Source organism: Staurois parvus, unplaced genomic scaffold, assembly GCF_062004578.1.
Source record: "Staurois parvus isolate SC_StPar_1 unplaced genomic scaffold, SC_StPar_1.0 ptg000635l, whole genome shotgun sequence".
Taxonomy (NCBI): domain Eukaryota; kingdom Metazoa; phylum Chordata; class Amphibia; order Anura; family Ranidae; genus Staurois; species Staurois parvus.
The window spans coordinates 996,893-1,010,152 of NW_028318431.1; positions in this window are offsets into that span (position 1 = coordinate 996,893).

A 13,260-nucleotide genomic window follows, 5' to 3' on the forward strand; every position below is an offset into this window, starting at 1 on the left:
TGATTTCTATATTGCCCACACCTGTTACTTGCCCCAGGTGAGTTTACAGGAGCATCACATGCTTGTAACATTCTTATTTATCCGCAGTTGTGAAAGGGTGCCAATACTTTTGTCCAGCCCATTTTTGGAGGTTTGTGTGACATTATGTCGAATTTGCTTTCTTTCCTCCCTTTTTTTGTTTTGTCCCAATACACACAAAGGGAATAAACATGTGTATAGCAAAACATGTGTTAATGCAATACGTTTCGTGAGAAATACATGATTTCCTGGAGAAATATCAAGGGTGCCAACAATTTCGGCCATGACTGTATATATATATATATATGAATGATCGGTGAGGTAATTGGGGTGGAGTAGTTATTGGGACCGCCCCCATGCAGCTGATGAACTCTGACATTCAGTGAGGGTGGATCTAGAGAGAGGAATCAATAGGCCGGTGTAGCGGCAAGATGAGTATCCCATGTAAATCGGTATCCCCCGAAGCCTTGGTGTGCCTTAAACCTGCGCATGCGCAGTTGCTTCAGGGGATACAGATTTTCATGGGATATTTATCTTGCCACCGCTACACCCGGATGGATGTTCCCGGTGGTTGGAGGGGGAGCTGTGGTCTGCAATCATTGGGTGATGGGACAGAATGTCAATGTGTATGTACCGGTCTTTCATAGGATCGATCTCCTGTGTGCACAGCCAACCCCCTGATCTGTAGAATCAGCAATAGATAAACATGGGGGGAAGAAGCAGATGATTGCAGGATGACCTTGCAGCCTCTTTATTCCTGTAGTAGTGCAGGTCTGGGACATGGCTCCATCACACTCAGACTCACACAACACCCCCCCCCCCTGCACCTTTATGACCAGGACATTTTGGCGCTGTGTTACTTTAACTGACAATTGTGCGGTCATGCAACACTGCACCCAAATGAAATGTATGTCCTTTTCCCTCCACAAATAGAGTTTTCTTTCAGTGGTATTTGATTGCCTGTACAGTTTTTTTTTTAATTTTTTGCACTATAAACAAAAAAGACAATTTTGAAAATTAAAAAAAAATATTTTTTACTTTTTGCTGTAAAACACAATTTAAAAAAATGTAAACAAATCAAATTTTGTCATATATTTAGGCCAGAATGTATTCTGCTACAAATACATGTAAATTAACTGGTTTATAATGTCTACAAATGGCAGTATATGTACTGGAATTTTCATTTGTACTAGTAATGACGGCGATCAGCAACTTTTAGCGGGACTGCGGTGGGCATTCTGACACTGAGGGGGAACTGTCACCAACATCCCCAGTGATCACTGCTAATAAAAAGCACTGACACTACTAATGACACTGGGCAGGAAGTGATTAACTTTTGGGCAATCAAAGGGTTAACTGTGTGCTGTTTTATTACAAAGACAGGTCTGGATAAAAGCGCACAGATGTGTCCCAAAGGAAATAAGTGAATGGTATATGTCAACTGTGATTGGTGGGGAAAAAACTCACTGCTGCCATGGTAAAAACACATCGGTTTGTGGAAAGTATGAACAGGAGCCAGGCGCTGTGTAGTTTTGTGATAAAAGTAATACACCTTATATGGAAGCCTGGCTTCTTAAAGCCACAGGCTGGTTTTTTATTTTTTACCATATGAATTATTAAAGGCACACTTCCATATAAGGTGTATTACTTTTATCACAACACTACACAGCGCCTGGCTCCTGTTCATACTTATTACAAAGACATGCTGCTTTGTATGTCTCTGCTGTGCGGGCGCAGGTAGGGCGGCGCTCGCGTAACCTCTACCCGGAAATGCACATCACGTATCTAAACGTGATTTTGTGCAGCCCTGTAGCAGTACTTCTACTATAGGGCGGCAGGCAAGCGGTTAACCACTTACCCAATATCTGACCAGGCTATTTTTTGCCATTTGGTGCTGCATTATTTAAACTGGTAATTGTGTGGTCATGCAATATTGTACCCAAACAAAATGTCTTTTTTTTCACACAAATAGAGCTTTCTTTTGGTGGTATTTAATCACCTCTGTGTTTTGTTTTGTTTTTTTGCACTGTAAACAAAAAAAGACCAAAACTTTTGCAAAAAAAACCCCAAATTTTCTCATTTCTGTTACTGAAAATATCCAAAAACTCACATTTTGTGATAAATTTAGGCCAAAATGCATTTTGCTACGTCTTTGGTATAAGAAAAATCCCAATAAGTGTACATTGATTGCTTTGTGTGAAAGTTATAGCATCTACAAACTATGGTATAGATACTGGAATTTACACAGCTTTTACTTTCTGACTGCCCATCACATTTCTTGAGGAGCTAAAATGCCAGGGCAGTACAAACACACTCAAATGACCCCTTTTCGGAAAGTAGACACCCTAAGCTATCTGCTGAGAGGCATGTTGAGTCCATGGAAGATTTATATTTTTCCACAAGTTTTTGGAATTTTTTTTTTTTTTTTTACACAAAGTTGTCATTTAAATGGTACATTTCTCACACATGTCCTGGGAATATGTGGAATTACACCCCAAAATATACTCTGCTACTTCTCTTAAGTATGGGGATACCACATGTGAGACTTTTTGGGAGCCTATCCACATACAGGAGCCTGAAATCCAATGACCCCCTTGAAAACCTGATGGTGCATAAATTCCTCATTTCACTTCCTCACTATGATGGTTTCAGAGGCTCTAAAATTCCACGATAACACAATCTGAGTCAATGGAACACTATATTTTTTTACCATAAGTATTTGGAAAATGACCGAAAAAAAGTATTTATTTTTACACAAAGTTGTCACTTAAATGATTTATTGCTCACACATGCCATGGGTATATGTGGAATTACACCCCAAAATACATTCTGCTACTTCTACCGAGTATGGGGATACTACATGTAAGAAACTTTTTAGGAGCCCAGCCAACAGGAGACTGAAATCTATTGACCACTTTAAAAGCCTGAAGGTGCGTGACTTCCTCATTTCACTTCCTCACTGCCTATCACAGTTTCAGACGCCCTGAAATACCAGGATAGCACCAACCCCCCATCCACATGGCCCCTTTTTGGAAAGTAAACCCAAAGAGTTTAAAAAGAGGCATGGTGAGTATTTCGCGGATCTAATTTTTTCTCACAAGGTTTTGAAAAATAAAAAATATATGTTTTCTTCCTTCATTTTCCAAAAACTTGTGGCAGCAAATGAGATCTGCAAAATACTCACCAGGCTTCTTACCACCTCACATGAGTGTCTACTTTCCAAAAAGGTGTTATTGGGGGGGAAGGTTGTACTATTCTGGCATTTCAGGGCCTCTGAAACTGTCATAGGTAATCAGAAAGTTTAATGAGGACATAAAGCCCTTTAAAAGCCTGAAGGTGCTTATTGGATTTTAAGGTCCTGTATGCGACTAAAACGCCCAAACATCCCTCACATGCGATATTCACACATCACTCACACTTCTAACCGCTTGAAGACCAAGCCTTTTCTGACACTTTTTGTTCACATGATAAAAATAAGTATTTTTTGTTAGGAAATTACTTTGAAAGGAATTACTTTGATGCAATTGGCCATCTTAAACATGTATTGAAATACATGTGAGCTAAAAATCCCTGTTGTGGAAAGTTTGCTAGAAAGGGTGTAAAGCAGTGGGCAGAGGATTGATTCAAAATTTCTAGTCTTTACTGAAGGGGGTCTGCTCTCAGATATCTTGAATGAGGAGTGTCTATACTTCAGGGGATGTAATGGGGTGTCTGTACTGAGAGGTGTTTGTTCTGGTGGTTACTGGGGTGTATGTATTAATAGACGGGGTCTGTGATTGGTAAGATTCTGTACAAGGTAGGTCTGTATTGCATTGTCCAGGTCAGTAACCAGACCTGCACCTGTAGCTCTTCTACATCTTTTGCCTATCTGCCCTATAATGGCACCATATCCACTAGAGCATTTGCATTTTTCAGAGTAGAAGAGAGCCTGGCCAGAGAGGGATTATTTTGACGCAATTGGCCACGTTAAACATGTATTGAAATACATGTGAACTAAAAATCCCTGTTGTGGAAAGTTTGCTAGAAAGGGTATAAAGCAGTGGGCAGAGGATTGATTCAGAATTTCTAGTCTTTACTGAAGGGGGTCTGTTCTCACATGTCTTCACTGAGGAGTACATACGGTACTGGCAAACAATGTCATTGAAGGAAAGATTAATGAAAAAATGTACCAAGACATTCTTGATAAAAATCTGCTGCCATCTACCAGGATGATGAAGATGAAAAGAGGGAGGACATTTCAGCAAGACAGTGATCCCAAACACAAAGCCAAGGAAACTCTCAATTGGTTTCAAAGAAAGAAAATAAAGCTGCTAGAATGGCCCAGCCAACCACTTGACTTGAATCCAATAGAAACTTTATGGAAAGAACTAAAGATCAGTGTTCATAGAAGAGGCCCATGGAACCTTCAAGATTTGAAGACTGTGTGGAAGAATGGGACAAAAATCACACCCGAGCAACGCATGCAACTAGTTTCTCTATACAGGAGGTGTCTTGAAGCTGTCATTACCAACAAAGGATTTTGTACCAAGTATTAAATGAATTTCAGTTAGCGTATTGAAATACTTCTTCCTTGTTTCATTCCACTTTAGTACACATAATAACTTAAATTTCTGAACTTATTTGTTTTGGTTTCTTTTTATGTATGGATTGCATGGGTTGGTATTGACATGTGGTGAAAATTTCATGTCAATAGCACCTGTAGAAATATACAAGTGAAAAATCCCCCTGCGCTCCACAGATACAAAATATATATATACACACACAGACACCGGTGCCAGCTGCTATCATCTATTCCCTATACCACAGAAAAAATATAAAAAATCAAAATGGTGAACATTTCCAAGTATAGCGCTTCACCATTTTGATTTTTTATGATACCTGTAGAAATATATTTACTGGGAAGTATGGTGAAGTGTTCAATACATATTTTAACACACACACACACACACACACACACACACACACACACACACACACACACACACACACACTAATAGCAGTGTGTTGAAAAAAGTGAATAAAGCTCAAAATCCTTCTAATAGCTTTTATTTCCATTGGGAACACTACACATTCTATTCCAAATCAAAACTTGAAGAAAAATATATCAAATTTGTGTTGTTCCTCTAAAAAAATTGAAGAGAAGTGAATATTAGACTGTTCAAAAAAATAGCAGTGTTTGTATTCTTCTTTACAAACTCAAACATTCACTATATAAACTGAAAAATGTTTGAAGATTTTGCTTTCCTTTGAATCACTTAATTAATATTTAGTTGTATAAGCACTGTTTCTGAGAACTGCTGTACATCTGTGTTGCATGGAGTCAACCAACTTCTGGCACCTGTGAACAGGTATTCCAGCCCAGGATGATTGGACTACATTCCACAGTTCTTCTCTATTTCTTGGTTTTTCCTCAGAAACTGCATTTTTGATGTCACCCCACAAGTTTTCTATTGGATTAAGATCCGGGGATTGGGCTGGCCACTCCATAACGTCAATCTTGTTGGTCTGGAACCAATATGTTGCACGTTTACTGGTGTGTTTGGGGTCGTTGTCTTGTTAGAACACCCATTTCAAGGGCATTTCCTCTTCAGCATAAGGCAGCATGACCTCTTCAAGTATTCTGATGTATTCAAACTAATCCATGATCCCTGGTATGCGATAAATAGGCCCAACACCGTAGTATGAGAAACATTCCCATATCATAATGCTTGCGCAACCATGCTTCACTGTCTTCACAGTGTACTGTGGCTTGAATTCAGTGTTTGGGGGTCCTCTGACAAACTGTCTCTGGCCACTAGACCCAAAAAGAACAATCTTACTTTCATCAGTCCACAAAATGTTGCACCATTTCTCTTTAGGCCAGTCAATGTGCTCTTTGGCAAATTGTAACCTCTTCAGCACGTCTTTTTTTCAACAGTGGTACTTTGCGGGGGCTTCTTGCAGAGAGCTTGGCTTCACATAGGCGTCTTCTAATTGTAATAGTACTCACAGGTAACTTTAGACCTTCTTTGGTCTTCCTGGAGCTGATTGTTGGCTGAGTCCTTGCCATTTTGGCTATTCTTCTATCCATTCGAATGGCAGTTTTTCACTTTCTTCCACGTCTTTCAGGTTTTGGTTGCCATTTTAAAGCATTTGCGATCATTTTAGCTGAGCAGCCTATCATTTTCTGCACTTCTTTATATGTTTTTCTCCTCCCCAATCAACTTTTTAATCAAGGTACGCTGTTCTTCTGAACAATGTTTGGAACGACCCATTTTCCTCAGAATTTCAGAGAGAAATGCACTGTAACCAGCATGTACAACATTTGCTGCCTTCCTTCCTTAAATAAGGGCAATAATTGCCACCTGTTTTTCAAAGAATGAATGACCTCACTAATAGAACTCCACACTGCTATTATTTTGAACATGCCCCTTTCAATTAGTGATTCAATTACACAGAATCAGCAGCATGCATGTCATGACTGTTGGGTCTGTTGGATTTCTATTACTCTACTACACCTGCTAGGATAGTAATGTCTGACTGCTATTATTTTGAACACAACTGTGTATATATATATATATATATATATATATACACACACACACACACACACACACGTACATCCACTGTTCAACAGAATTAAAGAAACTCTTTTTAATCAGAGTGTAGCATCAAGTCACTAAAACTCCTGGGATATTGATCTGGTCAGTTAAGTCGCAGAGGGGGTTGTTAATCAGTTTCAGCTGCTTTGGTGTTAATTAAATTAACAACAGGTGCACTAGATGGACTAGTTTTGCATTTGGCTAGGGTCAGTGTCACTACTGGTAGCATGAGGTGATACCTGGACCCTACAGAGGTTGCCCAGGCAGTCCAACTCCTCCAGGATGGCACATCAATACGTGCCATTGCCAGAAGGTTTGCTGTGTCTTCGAGCACATTCTCAAGAGCATGGAGGAGATTCCAGTAGACAGGCAGTTACTCTAGGAGAGCTGGACAGGGCTGTAGAAGGTCCTTAACCCATCAGCAGGACCAGTATCTGCACCTTTGTGAAAGGCACCATAGAGCTCGATTGGCATTTGCCATTGAACACCAGAATTGGTAGGTCCGCCACTGGCGCCCTGTGCTTTTCAGATGAAAGCAGGTTCACCCTGAGCACGTGACAGACATGAAAGGGTCTGGAGAAACTGTGGAGAACGTTATGCTGCCTGTAACATCATTCAATATGACCATTTTGGTGGTGGGTCAGTGATAGTCTGGGGAGGCAGATCCATGGAGGGACGCACAGACCTTTACAGGCAAGAAAATGGCACCCTGACTGCCATTAGGTATCGGGATGAAATCCCTGGACCCATTGCTGGTGCAGTGGATCTTGGGTTTCTCCTGGTGCACGACAATGCCCAGCCTCATGTGGCGACAGTATGCAAGCAGTTCTTGGAGGATGAAAAAATGTATACCACTGAATGGCCCCCACGCTCTCCAGACCTAAATCCAATAGAACCTCTGGGATATCATGTTTCGGTCCACTGACGCCGCCAGGTTGCACCTCAGACTGGAGCTCAGTGATGCCCTGGTCCAGATCTGGGAGGAAATACCCCAGGACACCATCTGTCATCTCATTAGGAGCATGCCCGGACGCTGTCAGGCATGCATACAAGCACTTGGGGGCCATACAAACTACTGAGTACCATTCTGAGTTGCTGCAATAAAATTTCAGCAAAATGGACTAGCCTGCTGCATAATTTATTTCATTCTGATTTTTTGGGGTGTCTTTGAATTCAGTCCTCTGTAGGTTGATAATTTTCATTTCCAGCAAATGATGAGGCATCCTTATGTTCCTAGCACATTACCCAGTCCATATCAATATAAAGATCCAGCATGATATGTTCCCCATTGAGATCTGATGTGTTTTCAAAGTGTTCCTTTAATTTTTTTTTGAGGTGTGTGTATGCACATATACACACATACACATACAGCAGCATAGAGAAATGCACAGGCAGGATGCACGTATAAATTTTCCTGTTGGGTAAGCATGGTGACCTCAGACATGTAGTTGCAAAAGTGGCAAGGCTGATCCTTTTTGAGAGATTGCTATGCATCTCTAACATGAATACCACAGCACTGCTCCACTGATACAATGGACACAGTAAGCGTTTTACAAAAAACAAGGGTCATGAGCCATTTTACTCTCTTCTTGGGACATTTCCTACCATTCTCATGGACACTTGGTTCCCTTACAATCAGATTATGTCTACCATTTTGCCATTGTCTACAAAAATGTCATTGAGACTGTACCTGTTGTGATGTGCCATGTATTTACAAATCATGTTTATTTTATCTCCAGGAAAGCATTCTACAAACAGGTAAAAGCCTGTGTGTGTGCATTAAAGTATTAGTATGTAAAGTATTTGTGATTGCTGCAGGAAATCAGATAATAGCAAGGTAAACTTCTAATATATCAAACTTGTAATTAATGCAGAAACCCAAAATTGTGTAATTTATAAAGCACAGCCAATACTAGATTGTAACCTGACGTAATGAGTAAAAATCTGATCAGCCCAAGAGCTGGCATTAAAGCAAGACCCCTCTCGCTGAACATGCACCAGGAGACCCAGGACCCTATATCTAAAGGGCCTTTGGTGTTTAGGTGACTTGCAGAGCCCTACGCTGAACCATGTTAAACTGCAGGGTCCTGTGTGAAGTATGATACTGGCATTTGGGTGATATTTTGGACATGGATCATCGGGATGGAGTGTAAAGGTCCCAAACTGCAATCTGTGCACATTTGGAAAACAGGTCTGCATGGAGTACAATGGATGGCCTGGATAGCCCTGTTTAAGGATAGAACCCTAACTTTAGAGTTCCACTACATGGAGTAGATTTGGGAATTCCTACATACTTACTTTATAGCTCCCGCAGGCTTCCTTCTTTACCTGCAATCAGTCACCCAAAGCTTCTGCTCTTCACTGCCCTACTGGTTGCATCTCTCTGGTGTCATCCTGTACAATTCAGGAAATCGAGTGCCCACCCATATTCCAGGGCATCAGACAGCAGAGGAGAGAACTGTTAAGGAGAGGGACCCACTGCATGGTTAAATTTGTGTGTGTCTTCAGAGAAAGTAAAGTTTTCTTCTTTGCTTTTCTCCTGGCCTAAAATAAAACCCCCCATCCCATCCCAACTATGGGGCCACTTACCTGTATCAGCTTACCCCTTGCTGAAATGTTCCTTTTCCTTGTGTGCCTGTACTTTCAACCCCCTTAAACATCTATAAGCAACCTCCAGATATAGGAGATTCTGAGGTGGCAGTCCACAGAAAGGTAAAATGAGCAATAGCCTGGGAATGGCCAAGGAAAAGGAAGATTAGATCCTGAGGCTCTAAAGATTTCTGCAAGCGACAGCTGTCCAGATCAGGTAAATATTCATCCGGGGTAGGAGAACGTGTTTAGTAAAAAAATAAATAAATAAATGTACATTTTATGAAAGTATATTCTTCCTTTGGGTTACTGTGGATCAAATGAAATGGATAAAATAATAAGATTGTTGTACATACCATAAAATCCTTTTCTTAGAGTCCTTTGGAGGACACCGTAAGTCCTAACCTTTGGGTTATACTGCTGTCTACAGGATTGGACACTGGCAAAAAAAACAAAACAAACAAAGAAAAACTTTAGGCCAGCCCAAGATAAATTCTTCCGCTACCAGCATGTCTCAGTTGAATAGCAAAGCCGTAACCAAGAGACCCTCAATTTACCTAGACCCAAAAGGATCAAAGAACAAGGAATTCCATACCTAGGAATGACTGTCAGAGTAAGCAACCACCTCACCAAGGGAAGACTTTCCAGGGAAGAGCCTTGATAATGATTTAGCTCAACAGAACCTTCAAAGGGTGTACCAGTAGCCCTTAATACAAATAGCGAACCCAGGACTTGATCCTATGAAGTCAGCATGACAAAAGGCGTAAGGTAGAAGGGAAACACCCCAACAAGGTGAGACAGGAGTGAAAGTTAGAATTCCCAACAATAAGCTGGTGACAAGAACTACAACCCTAACAGAGGGAATAACAAAGCTCAAAGACAATTATCAGCCAGGGGGAAGCACCCCTGGGGAAACCACTTAAGATGAACCTGCTGAAAGTTCTGCCTATCCTGGAACTTGGAAATAGTAGAGGTCTAGAGATGATCCTGACTTCCCACATCCAATGAAGCATCAGAATCCATGGAGTAAAGGACAGGAGCACTGTCATGAGGCAAAGAATATTCATATGAGTAAACCCATAACAGGGAAGAGTAACAGAAAATATGTCTTCACAAGCCTGTGAAACGCCAAGGAAGAGGGGAATAAATTCAGGTGCTCATTAAAGTAGAACTATAGGCAAAAGTTTTTTTTCATTTTGGAGAGAGCAAGGGAGGGTTATAACCCATGTCAGATTTTTTTTCGGATTCTGTTTCCCATTTTGGAGACTTCCCGTCACTTGTCTGTCTCTTAGCCAAACAGGAAGTGAGAGGAAATCCTGGCAAATTAAGGGAATTTCTTGGAGACCCCAAGGTCACCAGAACTAGTGTCCCCATTGGAAGATTTTGCATCTATTAATTTTGAGAGGACAACACAAAATTTGGGATTTTCTTTTACTTTCACTTCCAATGATAATGGTAAACAGGACAAACAGAGAGGCTGAATCTCCCTAACGGGGGCAGAGACAGCAGTTAAATCTGACAAGCGTTCTAATACCTCTCCACTCTATCCAAAACTTAAGAAAAAGTTTTGCCTTTAATAATATTTTAAGGCATTCCAAGTTACTGTCAGAGGATACCTGTACCTGAGAGTGCAGACAGCCTATGGGTGTCAATCACCTGAATTGCAGGGTTTGGAATGCACGTTGGATTACTCTGGAGGACAGGGATAGTGAATCTGATGGATTCCAGGCACCACCAATGGCCTTACATATCCCAAGGGAAGCAAAGGATTGCTTTTGGGGAGAGAGTACAGTGACCAGGGTGGGAAATTGCTCCTAAGGCCAAGCTGACACAGAAACTAGGAAAAGAACCTCTGGATCCAGGAGACTCCAAAGGGGTAGAGGTAGGTCTGCTAATCTGTGTGGTGGCACAAGAGGGCAAACCGTAAGCAGCTGAAGAAAGTACCAGAGCAAGCAATTAGCCTGTAAACCTAACGGGTTGCTCTGTGCATCTTGATTACTGAGGATATCTTGGAGCCCACGAAGATTTAAAAACATTTCTTGCCTTGTGCTCTGCCATTGCTGTGTTCATATATCAGAATCGTGGGTGAAAAGTCCTTTGTAAACTCAATGCTTGACCTCCCCACCTCCAGGTGTCAGTGCTCAGGTCTCATGATTAATCACTCAGGCAAGTACTGCATTGGGGGTGGAAAAGGAGCATAAAATGTTCCCCCATACCCAGCCTCATTTGGAAAAGTGGGAACGCAGGTTCATGCTGGAGACTTGTCTGAAGGTTTAGGCAGATTCTAGCTTCCAGCCTCATGGCTTAGAGGGTCAGGACTTGCCTACTCCAGGAGTAGCTGAAGGAGAAGGATAAGTATTAGCCGATCTTTTCTTAAACCATTAATGCTGGGACAGGTTAACACTCAGATCTCCAACAATATCCTTGATGATAATTCCAAAAGACAGATCCAAAGAGGCATCATCCCCCAAAGATTAAGTGAGTCAGTCAGGCACTCCTTAGATAAAGTGTCTGCTTCCCAGCATCTTAACCACAGTGCTTTGCACATCTGTATGGACAACAGACCCATACAAGACACAAGCCAAGATGCTTCTAGCAAGCTGTCACAGATGAAGCATAGGGTTGCAGATCAGACATCTGATCCACATGCTCAGAAAAGGAGTCAGTGCTGAAATGGAGAGATATCTTTTGAAGAATGTAAGCCAACCTACTACAGTTTGACAGATTAAGATCACAGCCAGAATAGGGTGAAGAACAGGGCCTTCCAGCTGGAACTGGGGTGTAAGGAAAAATTCTAGCTGTTGATCGGTAGAATCCTTGAAAACAGGATACTAGCCTAGAACTTTCTCTGCTAAGTTGGGGCACTAGCAAAACTACTGTGAATATAGACAACTGCTTAACAACCTCCCTTCTGTGAAGCAGAACAGATTCTGCAAGCACTCAGGGTGGGTCAAGGGCTGATCAAGGTGCTTTCAATCCATTCGAGGAATATCTCGAACAGCGAATAAAATAGAAAAGTCTTTGCAGCTGTCAGAGCTCTCATAAACATAAGGCTGGAGACAGCAGGCTGATCTTCCAGATGAAGAGTTATACATACTGCATCAGTAAAAGGTCGATAGAGTCTCTTGTACATCTGAGGTAACGGCAGAACTCCTCAAAAGCAATCTAATAATCTAATCTAATCTAAAACCAAGGTGACCTAAACCTGGTAAGAGATGTTCTTTGCAACTGCTGGCCGGGCCACGGAGAGATCAGAAATCAGCTTTGCTGGGAAAGACATGGAAGCATGCTTAAAGCCTCTGCGGTTAACACAACACCATCCTTCTATGAATGCAGTAGATGCCCTGGGACTCGGCCTCATTCGACACAACTATGGAGGACTCATTGTTTTCAGAAGAAACAGAGCAAACATGCCTGTAACCATGGGAGCTGGGGTCACCGATTGCAAGACTGTTCCACCTGTAATAAGACACAGGCATCTTACAATAAAATTGAGCTCTGCTTACAAACCAGGACCTTACAAAAACCCAGAAGCTGGTAGCTGGTGAGAGTCTTGTGGCCAAAAGTGACCAAAGTCACTATAAACAGACAACAGGAATAGACTGCAGATCTGAGGTTCACATTGCTCTACAAAGCAGGGGCAGCAGCAGGGTGATGCTTCCTCAATGCCAAATGGCAGAAAAGGGAGCACGGAGTGTGACTTTTCAACCAGCAGATGTCAATGCTTAGGCGTTCATAATTAAATACCTCTGCAGAATGCCAATGGAAGCGGGAAATTTAAGGAGGCCTAGCAGTCCTAAGAACGAGGTAGTTCTTGGTGCTCAGCAAGATCTGCCTATTCACAGAGTGGATCTTAAAAGACAGGGCAAGTACTGATGCAACGCCAAAGGCTCTGGACTCTGGAGAGTGTTCTGTGGCTGCGTTTTTACCAGAACAAAGTGTGGAAAACATCTAATGTGCAACCCAGTGCCTGATGAATACTTCCAGATTAGCCCCACAACGTTCAGTCCAGCGGGGTGTGGGTATTGCATTCCAAAGCTAGGCTAGAGAAAGGCCAAGCAGAAAAGCTGCA